This window comes from Aphis gossypii, chromosome 3, assembly GCF_020184175.1.
Source record: "Aphis gossypii isolate Hap1 chromosome 3, ASM2018417v2, whole genome shotgun sequence".
Classification (NCBI taxonomy): Eukaryota; Metazoa; Arthropoda; class Insecta; order Hemiptera; family Aphididae; genus Aphis; species Aphis gossypii.
In genome coordinates, this window is record NC_065532.1 from 344,852 (window position 1) to 358,672 (window position 13,821).

The window sequence follows — 13,821 nt, forward strand, 5'->3', positions numbered from 1 at the left end:
TGTATTTGTTGATAAGTGTTACACATGCACCAAAAGTTTCTGGTTCGGCTGGGTCGAAAACAGGTGCATTGTCTAACCACAATAGCATGTGTACATGTGGACTGCCCCTATGTTGATATTCGACACGATAAAAGAAATGTTTCACACTGTGTTCTTTGAAAATAACATTTTTGGATTTGATCAATTTAAAAAGTGCTCTAACCTATGATCAAAATAAGTAGCACAAAACTGGGTCTTGTCGAATTAAATCTGATTTTTGAGCATAAGTTAGGACAGTAATCATCAGACAACGTTTTGGAGTAACGCAGTTTATACAAATTTATAACGTTACCACAAATAACGTTACCTTTAATTTTTAGCTGTCCATCACTGCGAAGACATTTGAATATTTCATAAACGGTAATCTAAGGGAAACCATTTGCTTTTCTATTTGATTTAATTGCGTAACTGAAGACGGAACACTGTTTAACTCATAACCATTTCCTATGTACAACGGAGGAACTTTGGATTTTTTTATATGCGGAAGACAACTGGAACATATCGTCACAGTATTCTTGGCATCACTTGGAATTGACATCCTAATCGACTGAAGATATCAGAGTTGCATTTATTGACACTGGATGGGAAACGTAATCTATGACACGAATAACATTTTTCTGATAAACCTTGAGACCTTTTCAAATATATTCAGATATCAAAACATCTTCCTTCTGCCTAGTTTCATTTAATTTTTGCCGTTCTCTTTTTTTATAAGATACTGAATTTGGTGTTTTCTTTTTAGTAGATACATTTTGACATAGGCTACTATCTGATGGTAATCTTCGCTTTCTCATGTTTCGAACATTTTGAATTTGATATGTTTTTTTGAAAACTGGATTTTCCATTCGTTTCAATCTGTTCTTTACACTGGCGATCTGGTTGGCTTTTTTAACATCCGGATCTTGCAGTCGTTTCAACATGCTCTTACGACTGGCGATCTGGTTGGTTTTTTTAACATCCGGATCTTGCAGTCGTTTCAACATGCTCTTACGACTGGCGATCTGGTTGGCTTTTTTAACATCCGGATCTTGCAGTCGTTTCAACATGCTCTTACGACTGGCGATCTGGTTGGTTTTTTTAACATCCGGATCTTGCAGTCGTTTTAACATGCTCTTACGACTGGCGATCTGGTTGGCTTTTTTAACATCCGGATCTTGCAGTCGTTTCAACATGCTCTTACGACAGGCGACCTGATGTGCTTTTTTGAAATCCGGATCTTGCAGTCGTTTCAACATGCTCTTATGACTGGCGATCTGGTTTGCTTTCTTTAAAACTGGGTTTTCAATTGTTTTATTGTACTTTTTAAATTTAACAATTTTCTTTGATTTGTAGCAACAATATCATCAGACGCACGGCTTAATTGTTTTCTCAATTTATCCTTTTCAAGTTCTTGCAAATGAAGAACAATGTTTTCTGAAAAAAGTGTTTCTATTGCTTCTTTTTTATTGTGTGTACGTTTACTCGGACGTCCCATTTTATAAAAAAAAAAAAAATATATATATATATAAGACAAAAATAAATAAAAATAAACTTACATTAAAAAAAAAACCTTAATACTAAAAGTTTTTAAAAAAAAAAAAAAAACAACAACAACAACAACTGCTACCTCTGTCAACCAAACAAAAAAAAAAATACAAAATTAGCTGATAATTAGAGTGTATAATATTATGAAATAATTAACTTGAAAATTACCTTAACACAAGTCAAAATCACAGAAATCCAATAAATGAATCAAGAAAAACGAAAATGATCTAAAACAAAATTATGAATGTTACCAAAAAGAAATATATAATAAAAACACCTGAATTTTACATTTACAATTAATATACAAATACATACTAAATTCCTAATTTATTCATTTTCCTTTATTAAATAAAGTAGTTATTTTTTTAAGAGGATGCTACCCGTGCATTTGTTGTCTCCGTCATACACACGCCCGACATACCAAAATTTCGTTCACTAGTTTCAATAGTGGGCTGTTAATTTTGATATTGGAGTAAATTGACCAATTATACAATTTTTATATAATAACATTATCTGTGTTTAAGCGTTGGCTTCTATTCCATAGTTTAATTTTCAAGCGGGATATGAGCATTTTTAATTTGTGATATTTCTCTGCATACTTGCTCATAGTATGCTTGAAAAAATTGAAAAATCGCCAAAAGCACAGATCATGTTCTTACCTAAAAGTTTGATAATAGGTCAATTTAATCTAATATCAAAACTAACAGCACATTATTGAAACTAGTGAACGAAATTTGCTATATCGGGTGTGTGTAAGACGGAGACAACAAATGCATGGGTAGCGTCCTCTAATAAATAATAAATATATCTAATATTTTAAAAATTAGGTACAATTAAATATTAATAATATCTCCTACTCATAGTATCTAATAAGTAAAATATGTAAAAGGAACATAGAAAAAAAAACTTTAAAATTAATTATGTTTTGTTTACATTTCTTATGAATAAATCGTTCTTTAAACAAATTAATGTTATTTTACTACCAAGAAAAGTAATTAGAATATTGATTTAGTTAATGAATAATAAATTCAATAATATAATTTTGTAATTTATTGTTATTTGATTATGATAAAAAATGTGTTAATATTTTTTTCAAATGACTTAGTTAGACAAAAAACATAAACTGCTTTTTGTTCTACACACGTTCTTATGTTTTTAATAAAAACTAGTATCATACTTTAGTATTATGAGTAATTGTTATAAATTCACTTAATTAATATAAGTTCATTACTCTCAAATATATTTTATCACTTCATTAAACGGTAAAAAAAAAAAATTATAAATTTAATTATTTTTATAGAAAACACATGGATATAAATACATATTATGATATAATATAAGTTGTTGGACAACTATCAATCCCTCTATTCAGATTTGTGACTTAACCAAGATTACTCAAACCTATTGATATACAAATTTAAACACATATATATGACAATAATATTATCCATTCAATTACCCAGCAAAATTGACTGATCTAAATGTTTAATATAAATAAATATTACAATAGTATTCAATAAACAAATGCTAAATATTTGATGGAAACAAAAAACGTTCAGAATCTAAAACTAAAGAGCTTTATTTATATTAAACTATTATAGGTATTTATTATTGTTCAACATCAAAATCATAATATACGAGTACCTACTTTTTAATTGGTAATCGGTCAAAAAGTCTATGGAAAAAAAGTCCGAACACATTTTTAGTGTCAAAATACAAATAATTCTATAAAATTTTCATTTATAATTATCGAGATAATTATATAATTTATTATTCATTTTATTCAATTTTAATAGGTAACTAGATACATGTATTTATCTAGAATCTAGATCTATATAATGTTTGTTCTTTTATATAATAATCGTGGTAATATTGATTATTCCTTGTACATAATATAACTTTAAGGTAGATAACATGTAGACATACAGCCACATAGCATAGCGATAAATATATCTTAGATCATATACGATCTAAGAGATATTTAATATAATATAATATATAGGTAATTAACTATAGTAGATTTCCGTTATATTTTTTTTAGTTATACGAAATAATAAGAATAAGAAAATAGAAAAAAATATGATATAGTGCGGCCGGCGAAACTAGAAGCTTATCGCTGACCGCGATATAAGAAACCCTAGACGCTGCAGAGCGGTCATAAAATGCGAATTTCTTATTGGTCGGCTGATCGTTATCAATAATATTAAATTGTTATCACTCGAAATTTAAATATCATTATTTGTTACTTATCTCTGATAAGAATGTTTATATTAATAGTAAATAGGTATATTTGATTATTTAATTTATTTGCATTTAAATTTGAGTTTATAATTTGTTTATTATTTCATAATATATTAACTTATGTTACATTTTACGATTATCTACGAAATTTAAACGCAACATTATGGATATCAAAAATATTATAGATGAAATAAATAATAGTAATAGAGATTTTCGTTGTGAATTAGTGGATATTAAAAATAATATTGCAGTGATACGTTGCAATTTAAATACAGCAGATGATGTTGAATTATTTTTTAATCTGTTTAAAGAAAAAAGTGCCACTAATTGGATTGTTCAGGGGCAATTAAAAAATCCAGAGAAGTTTGTTAAATATATAATAAAATCTAAAATTTTAAATTTTTAAAATTTGTGTAGGTAATATAATTTAAATTTTGTTATCGTTTTATAGAGTTGTGTATCATAAGTATTGGTTGTGCCAACATAGCCAAAGAAATAAAGTGTATCAACCAAATGTAAATGAGTTAACTCCCAGAAATACCTTGTGTGAATCTAAAATTGATATTTTGATTAAAAAGAATAACAGAAATACTAGGAAAAATGATTTATTTCTAAAAAAGAATCCTCCATTATGTGGAAAAATCACTTTAATGATTAAGCATAATCATACCATTAATACAAGTGGTTCCTTAAAATATTTACGTATTAATTCAGAAGTAAGCAGTTCTAGTTTTTTAAAATATTGTAGTATGTAGTATGTATAGGTGGCACTTGGCTCTTATTAACATGGGGGGAGCAAAATTAATCATAATTTATTGACCCATTTAAAAATCTTCTCATACTAAACTTATCTAATACATATACATTCCACCTAAATTTTACTTACTTATTAATTAAACTTACTTACTAAACTTAATGGTATACATTTTGAAAACATCAAATTAGTAGTGTTTTTGGTATTGAATCCACAATTTATAAACTACAGTTTTCCAATACTTCAAATGTTATTACTATATTCATGATTATTATAATATATGCATTTTAGACTGAACAAACATTTATGCAGTATTTTAATGATGGAATGGGACCAAATGAGGCTTGTAGATTTCATCAAAATCAAATAATGAAAAACAAAAGTCCATTAAAACTTCTAGCCAATGGATCTATAAATCCAATAAAAAATACTGTTTATCATTTACATAACGTTTGGAGAAACTTAAATTTTGGTAGTATAGATGCTCCATTGGAGAAGTTAAAAGAAAAAATAGATTTGTATGATTCCCAAGGTGAATTTATAATGAACAATATAACAATTGATTAAATAATAAATAATTATTATTTCATTATTTAATCAACGATATAAATTATAAGATATTGCTAGAATTATGTTTGAAGATCATATCATGATTAGAAAATGTAGTGGGTAGTAATAACTTTACTAATAAGCATTACAATTATTTTTAATTAATACTTTAATGCTAATACTTTTAAAAGTGTTTAAAATACATATAATTTTGTATTAAATAAATATACATTATTATAAAACCAATATTTTATTAAATTCACATTGAAGGTATAAAATTGATAATTTGCAAAAATAAGTTTTGGAATCTTGTATAAAAATATAAAATATCAGGTTTTAATGAAAATATTAGCATTTTTATTGTTAAATCAATACAATTATAAAAATACACATCCATATCAAATGTATTAATTTATCAACTGAATAATTAAATATAAATGTACATGAATACAAAATATTTATAATTATTACTTAGGAATTTCTGTAAATATACTTGAGGAAAAGTCTAATTGGGTTGTTCTTGTTTCAACATCAGTAATGAAAAGAGCTCAAATGTTAAGTTCTTCAAAAGAATTAATATTTTGTGACAGTAGTAGTAGTTGTGATACTTTAGAAACGACTATCACTATTCTATTAACAGTAACTAAAGCTGGAGCAGTACCTATAGCACTTTTATTACATCCGGGACAATCTGCTGAAAGCTATAAAACTGCTTTTGGATTTTTAAAGCTAATATACCCAAAGTGTTTTGGGAATATTGATGTAAGTTTATTTTGTATTAATTTAAACATATAGATAACATTTGTTATTATTATACTGATTAACCATTGTCTATAATTTTAGGCACCATATGTCTTTATGACAGATGACTCAGCTGCTGAGAAACAGGCATTACATGAAGTTTGGCCTACTAGCAAGCAATTATTATGTCATTTCCATGTAGGTCAGAAAGAATGGCGTTGGTTAACCGACTCAAAAAATCAAATTGTCCAAGACAAAAGACAGTCCTTAATGGAGTTTTTTAAAAAAGTATAAAAAAATAATCCTACTAATAAAATTTTTTTAATTATTTTAGTGGTATGATATACTATTTTAATTAATAGGTCATGTATGCAGACAATGAAAAGAATTTGGAAGAAGCTGTGTTAGATATTAAAAAATTATCAAATGATTTTCCAAAGTTTGTTAAACGTTTTGAAATTTTTTACAAACGAAGAACACAATGGGTTCAATTACATCGTTTAAATATTTTAACACGCGGGAATAACACTAATAATTATGCTGAAGCATCAATAAGGGTTTTAAAAGAAATTGTTCTATGTAGAACTAAAGCATACAATGTTGTTGCTTTAGTTGAGTCAGTTTCAAAAGTATGGGAAGAATACTTCATCACAAGAATATTAGACCATGCACATGTCCGTAAAGATGAAATTCAAAGAAAATATATTGAACTATATAAAAAAATGTCTAATATAACTGTAAACGATATTACAAATCAAGGTAATGGATTGTTTTTAATACCTAGCTCCTCAAAAGCTGATGTTCAGTACACAGTAAACATAAGTATTGGAGTTTGTAATTGCTCTGTAGGAATTGTAGGAGCATTTTGTAAACATCAGGCTTGGCTCCATAAAAACTTTAATTTACCTTTTCCTAATGCACCATCTGTAACATCTGAAGAACGACATTTACTTGGGAAATTGGCTCTTGGAGAAAAATGTCCCTCAAGTGGCTGGTTTCATGCTCTTAAAGAAAGTAATTCAATATCCACTAATATTGATCATACTACTTTAAGTAATGACTCAATAGATCAAGTTAATTTCAATTTCAAAGACAGTTCAAATTATACTGATTTTCCTATTGTAAATGACATAAATGAAACTGAAAGGAATACTACTGTAACGAAAAACATAAAAGATGAATTTTCCAGATTAGAAGACTATCTAATACATGTACCACTAGAAATTCGTGAAAAGTTTGCTACCAAATTAAAATGTATAAAAAATCCACAACAGCTAACATCGTTTCTTGTAAATATTAATAAAAGCTTAACATCAGTCAACAAAAAAAGAGGTCAAATAAAAGTTCAGCCAACTGCTATTTCTAGGAGAAGACAAGGATTAACTCGAGGTTCAAGAAAGGTTCCATCTGGGCGACCTCCAAAAGCAGAAAAATGTAAAATTAAAAAAAGGATTCATAATCTTAACCACAATATTACTAAAAACCAAATGAATGCAACTTACCATGGCAGATCAGCTTAAAATTGGAATAATTACCTACTTACTATAAAAGTTGTCATTTGTTTATATATTTAATATTTATCTTGAAAAGTTTGTTTCATTTTATTTGTTTATTTTACTTCATTTTATTTGTCTATTATTATAAAGTCTATATAATATTATTTAACTATTTAAATATCAATTTTAGATCCACACAAGGTATTTCTAGGAGTTAACTCTTTTACATTTGGTTGATACACTTTATTTCTTTGGCTATGTTGGCACAACCAATACTTATGATACACAACTCTATAAAACGATAACAAAATTTAAATTATATTACCTACACAAATTTTAAAAATTCTAAATTTTAGATTTATTATATATTTAACAAACTTCTCTGGATTTTTTAATTGCCCCTGAACAATCCAATTAGTGGCACTTTTTTCTTTAAACAGATTAAAAAATTTCAACATCATCTGCTGTATTTAAATTGCAACGTATCACTGCAATATTATTTTTAATATCCACTAATTCACAACGAAAATCTCTATTACTATTATTTATTTCATCTATAATATTTTTGATATCCATAATGTTGCGTTTAAATTTCGTAGATAATCGTAAAATGTAACATAAGTTAATATATTATGAAATAATAAACAAATTATAAACTCAAATTTAAATGCAAATAAATTAAATAATCAAATATACCTATTTACTATTAATATAACATTCTTATCAGAGATAAGTAACAAATAATGATATTTAAATTTCGAGTGATAACAATTTAATATTATTGATAACGATCAGCCGACCAATAAGAAATTCGCATTTTATGACCGCTCTGCAGCGTCTAGGGTTTCTTATATCGCTGACGGTCACGCTACCGGTGGGCGTTTTCGTAAAAACCAGGAGTTCTAAATATTTTGGTTGTTTGTGGAGCTGCATGATCTTTTTTTTCGAAATGAAGCATTCTTCGTACCCCTAGTAAAAAACGGCTACCTGCAGCGTGGCCGTCAAGCTTCTAGTATCGCTGGCCGCACTTTAACATAATACGTACCTATATGTACAGACATTTTTAAATTTTAAAAATAAATATTAGTTATAAAGAATATTTTGTATTTTCCGACTTTTTGTTAGAAACTAAATAATGTGCTTAGACTTAATGTCAAACTTTTTTTAAAACAGACTTTTCTTCAGCGATTAATTTTAATTAATTGTTGTATTCATAAAATGTACAATGTACATACACGCTACACAACTTGATAAAGAAAAAAAATTATTCTCATACATGAGGAAATTCTTGACATAGGTACTAATATATTATATATAGGTATATACACGAATCGATGATTGCAAAAGCGTCATATGGGACAATTATTTAAAACTTTTGGATAATTGATAAAAACTGTATAATATAAATATTTTTGAAAAATAAATTAGTTTAAGAAAAAGTTACGTATTTATTAAAATATATCATACACCTACTAATAATACTACAACTATAAAGACGGTTTTTTTCACTCAAAAACACATGATATTACTATAATAGTATATACATTTTTACTAACATCTCAATTTCAAAAAATATACAACTCGTGACGTTTCTAAAAACATCGACTCACAAATTGTTTTACTGAGCATAGTATTCAGTTTAGCATTTGAAAATTGTTGAAGCATAAAATTATGATAATTTGTGAAAAACTATAATTATAAATTATAAATAATTTATCAATATGAAACATGAGTAGATTTATGATGAAAAAATATAATTTAAAAAAAACATAATATGGAGACCAATTATAACTATAATTTGAGTTTTGTGTAGTATTATCAAGCTTTAAGTACTACGCAAAGTGATATTTACAATTAAGCAAGCTCCACTACTATGGGCTATAATACTATTAAAACAAAAGAAGGTGGCCCGGACAATATACAAATAATAATATTAAATAAATTTCATTCAAAATTAAAGTATGGATCTAAAACATGATATATCTTTCGGATCACCTACCGGCTCCCGTAAACATACCATTGCACCTATATAGTATGTGCCTACTAGGTATTAAAATTATTAACTTAAGTAGTTACTCACCAGGAAAACAATGTATTTATTAGATATATAAATGTGTATGAAAACAAGTCCCTTTCACATCGATTGCTAAAAACAGACTAAATCAGATAATATATAATCGACGAGTTGGTGCCAATAACTATACCTAGGTAGAAAGGAAGGTAGGTATAGAAAAAAATGTATTTTGATATTTTGTTGTGCGTGTTAGCAATTACTAAGATAACGATTACAATTTCGAAAGTCTAAAAGAAATGTATTTTGATATTTCGTCGCGCGTGTCGCCAATTACTTAATATGACAGTTGAAATTTCAAAAGGTCAAAACACTAGATATAACAATGAAAAGTATCTATGACTTATACCCACATCGAACAGCATCGGTAGAAAACGGGTAAAATTATACAGCGAGTACAGATAATAAATTACGATAATGATAATTAAAAAAAAAAAAAAAAAATAATTGACAAGGATGCTTCAGACAAAGATATATCAGTAGAGATAAACTTCCGATTTTGGCACACACGTCAAACTACGAAAATAATTAGACCATTCGATGGTATACTTCACGAGAGTACCATACCTCTAGAGTACCTATAATTTCTATTATCATCCATAAACACCAAAATTAAAGTAAGTACAATATTGACGTAACTTTATATTAATATTTTTATTTTTTAACTGGATAAGTAATGTTAACACACAAAGAATTAGAATTTCTTTTCTTTAATGCATAATATAATTTGCGATGTGTAAATATGTTTCATAAGATTAATTGCTGTCGTTAGTAATTCTTGAACAAATTTACATCGGAGTAACGTTTTATGTACCAGTTTAGTATTAAAATTATATTATAAATTATAGTACCTATAACATTGAAGTTATAAAAGAAAAAATAGTAGAGTAGGATTTATTAAAAATAATATTTATAAGTCATTATAATTTAAATTCCTAAATAAAATTGGAAAATACAAAATATGCTTTTAATAATTTCTGTAACTAAATGTGTTTGAAATCCGTCATATACACATACCATATTATATTTAAATTAGAGGTTCCCACCAGAGCCTAATTTACCAAATATATGGCTCAGGACAAAATAATATACTAGTATATAATATAACATAGTTAGTGATAGTCACTGGTGGGCTCCTTGGCCACGTGGGCCCAGGACAAATGTTTATTTTGTCCGTGCGTAAATATGGCCCTGGTTCCCACCAACCTATAGTCCGCAGAACATATCTACCTACAAAATTTAAACAAATATTTTAATTTTTTTATATACTTTCAAATTGTTAAAAAAACAACGTTTTTGTTAAAAAATTATATTTTTTATCCTTATAATTTTTTAAGTTTTTTACTTTTTTGAATGACAACATAGTGTTTTAATTTCATATTCCAAAGCAGAATAATTTGAAATTCGAATTTAGGGCCAGTAGTTTATGAGTTATACTTATTTAAAGTTTAGACAAGCGGAGTAGTGGACAAACATTTTACGGGGTAACCCCGTACCACTCCACTCCGCGCATCTAAACTTCAAATACTTATGATTTAAAAACTACTCACCCTAAAATCGATTTTTATGTATTAAAATACTTAGAAAATTATTCTGCTTTGAAATATGAAATTAAAACTATATGTTGTCATTCAAAAAACTAAAAAAATTAAAAAATTATATGGATAAAAAATATTTAAAAATGTTATGTGTTAACAAAAACGTTGTTTTTTTAACAATTTGAAAGTATATAAAAAAATATTTTCAAAAACATGAATACTTTTTGAAATAATGAGTGTTGTTTGATAAAAGAATCACCCTATATATATCATATATTTAAATATATTTCATTATGTTATAGAACATAATTACTATAATTAGTATTTTGTAAACTTAATTCATTTTACTAATTTTAATCCAAATATATTATTCAAAAACATAAATCTGTATTCTAAGTAATCTTGTCACTGATGTCATGAGTGTCATCCCTTGCCCACTTAATTAAGTCACAGTGTTCAGCATAATATTTATTATCTTATCCAGATACCTAATTATTTTATTCATTATGCCTAACACAATACTTTTGTTCTACATTTCGGGTTATGAATATTGAATACTTTATAATTGCTTTACATTATCAATTCCATAATTAAATATTGAAAACTGTTATTTATGTGTTATATAGATGACTACAATCAATCATTTTCATTATTATGGGATGGCAGACCCAAAAACCCCAACCACCAAAAATAGTAAGCATACCAAAGTAATTAATAACTTTAAATTGGTTAATTATTATTATTTTTTTTTTTATTTAGATAATAATGAAGAAAATCAACTAAAATCAAAACCAAAATAACCTAGTATGTATATTGAATACCTAATTTTGATGTTGTGTAATTAATTTAAAATGCCTATCCAATTTATTTAAATTTTTTGAAGAGTGCAGTACATGTAAAAAAAACCACGAGGGCAAATGCCGAAAAAAAAAACAAAAAAACCAAAAAAACACAAAAAGTTAGTATATTATATTGGATATTTAATTTTTAATGACTTAACCAATAATGTATTTTGTTGGTTCACCAGGATGCAATATTTGCCATAAGTGGCACAAATCAAAATGTTGGTGGGCAGCAGAAGAACCGGTAATTATTTTATTCAATATAACATAATGTTACTTTCAATATTTTTGGCATTATAATTTGAAAATTATTGTTTAACTAACAACTTTATTCTTCAATACAAAAACAATCTTTAAAAATGACCAGTAACATAACTTCTAATAATTCCCTAATCTTTCCCAAATGATGTCTATCAATATATTTTAGTACTAATTTCATATATAATAAGCTATACTCTGCATGAAGTACTATGTTTGGAAATTTTAATTCTAAACTATCAATAATTACAAATTTTTAAATTCCAGAAGACCACACATAAAGTTCTGCGGGACACTATAAACATCCGGAGGAAACGTTAAGTAAGTTTTTTTTTTTTTACTTAACTATCACTATGCCTTATATAATATTTTAATATAATAATAATTATACTTAATTCCGTGACAATTTTTACCATGTCTTCATTTAATATATTTACCAGTGGCATATCCAGGGGAGAAGCTAAGGGGAATACAGCCCCCTCCACCAAAATGTCAGGAAAACTTAAATTACTATTTAGAAAACTAAATAGGTAATACATGATTCCTAGGCAAAATCGCAAAATACTTTGTTATCATTCAAATTGTTAGTAGTTTTCAACAAAGGTGGTTGACTTTTTGATTTTTTTTTTTTTATATAACTTACCTTTTATAGTTAATTACATTATCCCCATTTAAGTTAATATTTTCTTATCATGCAGAACTATCAGACAAAATTTATTCTTTCAATTGTGATAATTTGCTAATTATATTTATAATATTTAATTAAGTTAATTTTATTTCAATCTTACCTTTAAAGTTATTGAGTAAAATTTTGTTTTTGTTTACATTTAACTGAAGACAATTTAATTGAATTTACTAAACATTTCACTGTTAATATTATGAATATAATGTAACTGAACAGTAACCTCGCCCATCTACCTCAAAAAAAAACTCTGAAATATGACACAAATCTGTATAAAAAATAAATAAATAATTTAACTAGAACCCTCAAACACAAATGCATTGGAAAAATAGTTTGATGTTAGGTTACTGTAACTAAAATTATAGTAAATACAAAATACTATTAAATTCTTTTATAGGACACAGAACCAGGACAAGAAGATATGCAGGTTGACAAGGGCGAGGAGCTAATTACATTATAAATTTAATAAAAATAACTAAATTATATTTATTTTGTGTTTTTTTCTACATCCTTAATTCAACTTGGTTAATTAAAAAACAACACATTGTACTTAGGTATAAAATAAAAAAATGTTACAGTACCTGGTCTTATGATACGTTGACTACCTAGTTGCTTGTGAATGAGTTTTGCTGGTTGCAGTAGGCAAGGATAATGTATACATCTATAAATAAGTAGGTACATCATTTTTAAATCTGCCTCCTCAGGGTTGTAGGACCTGATAATTAAATTGAACTATGATAAATAAATAAAATAATATTAAATAGTCATAGATAAAAATGTGTCACAAATTATGATCATTAAAAAGTACTTACCAATATAGTACAACAATGTTAGTAATTGTAGACATTGTATGGTCGCTAAATTTCTAGACATAGCAAAGTTGACCGTAATCAAATCGGTTACAGTTATAATGTTGGAGGTATTGGTCCAAATATATTTCATTCCGACGAAACGGTTTAAAAACAAATAATTTCTGTTCAGAATCTAAAAAATTAATCACACATGATTACAACTTATATTTAATTCTTACAAAGAAAACATGATTAAAGCAATTACATAACAAATGTAAACTCACCTTGACGAAAC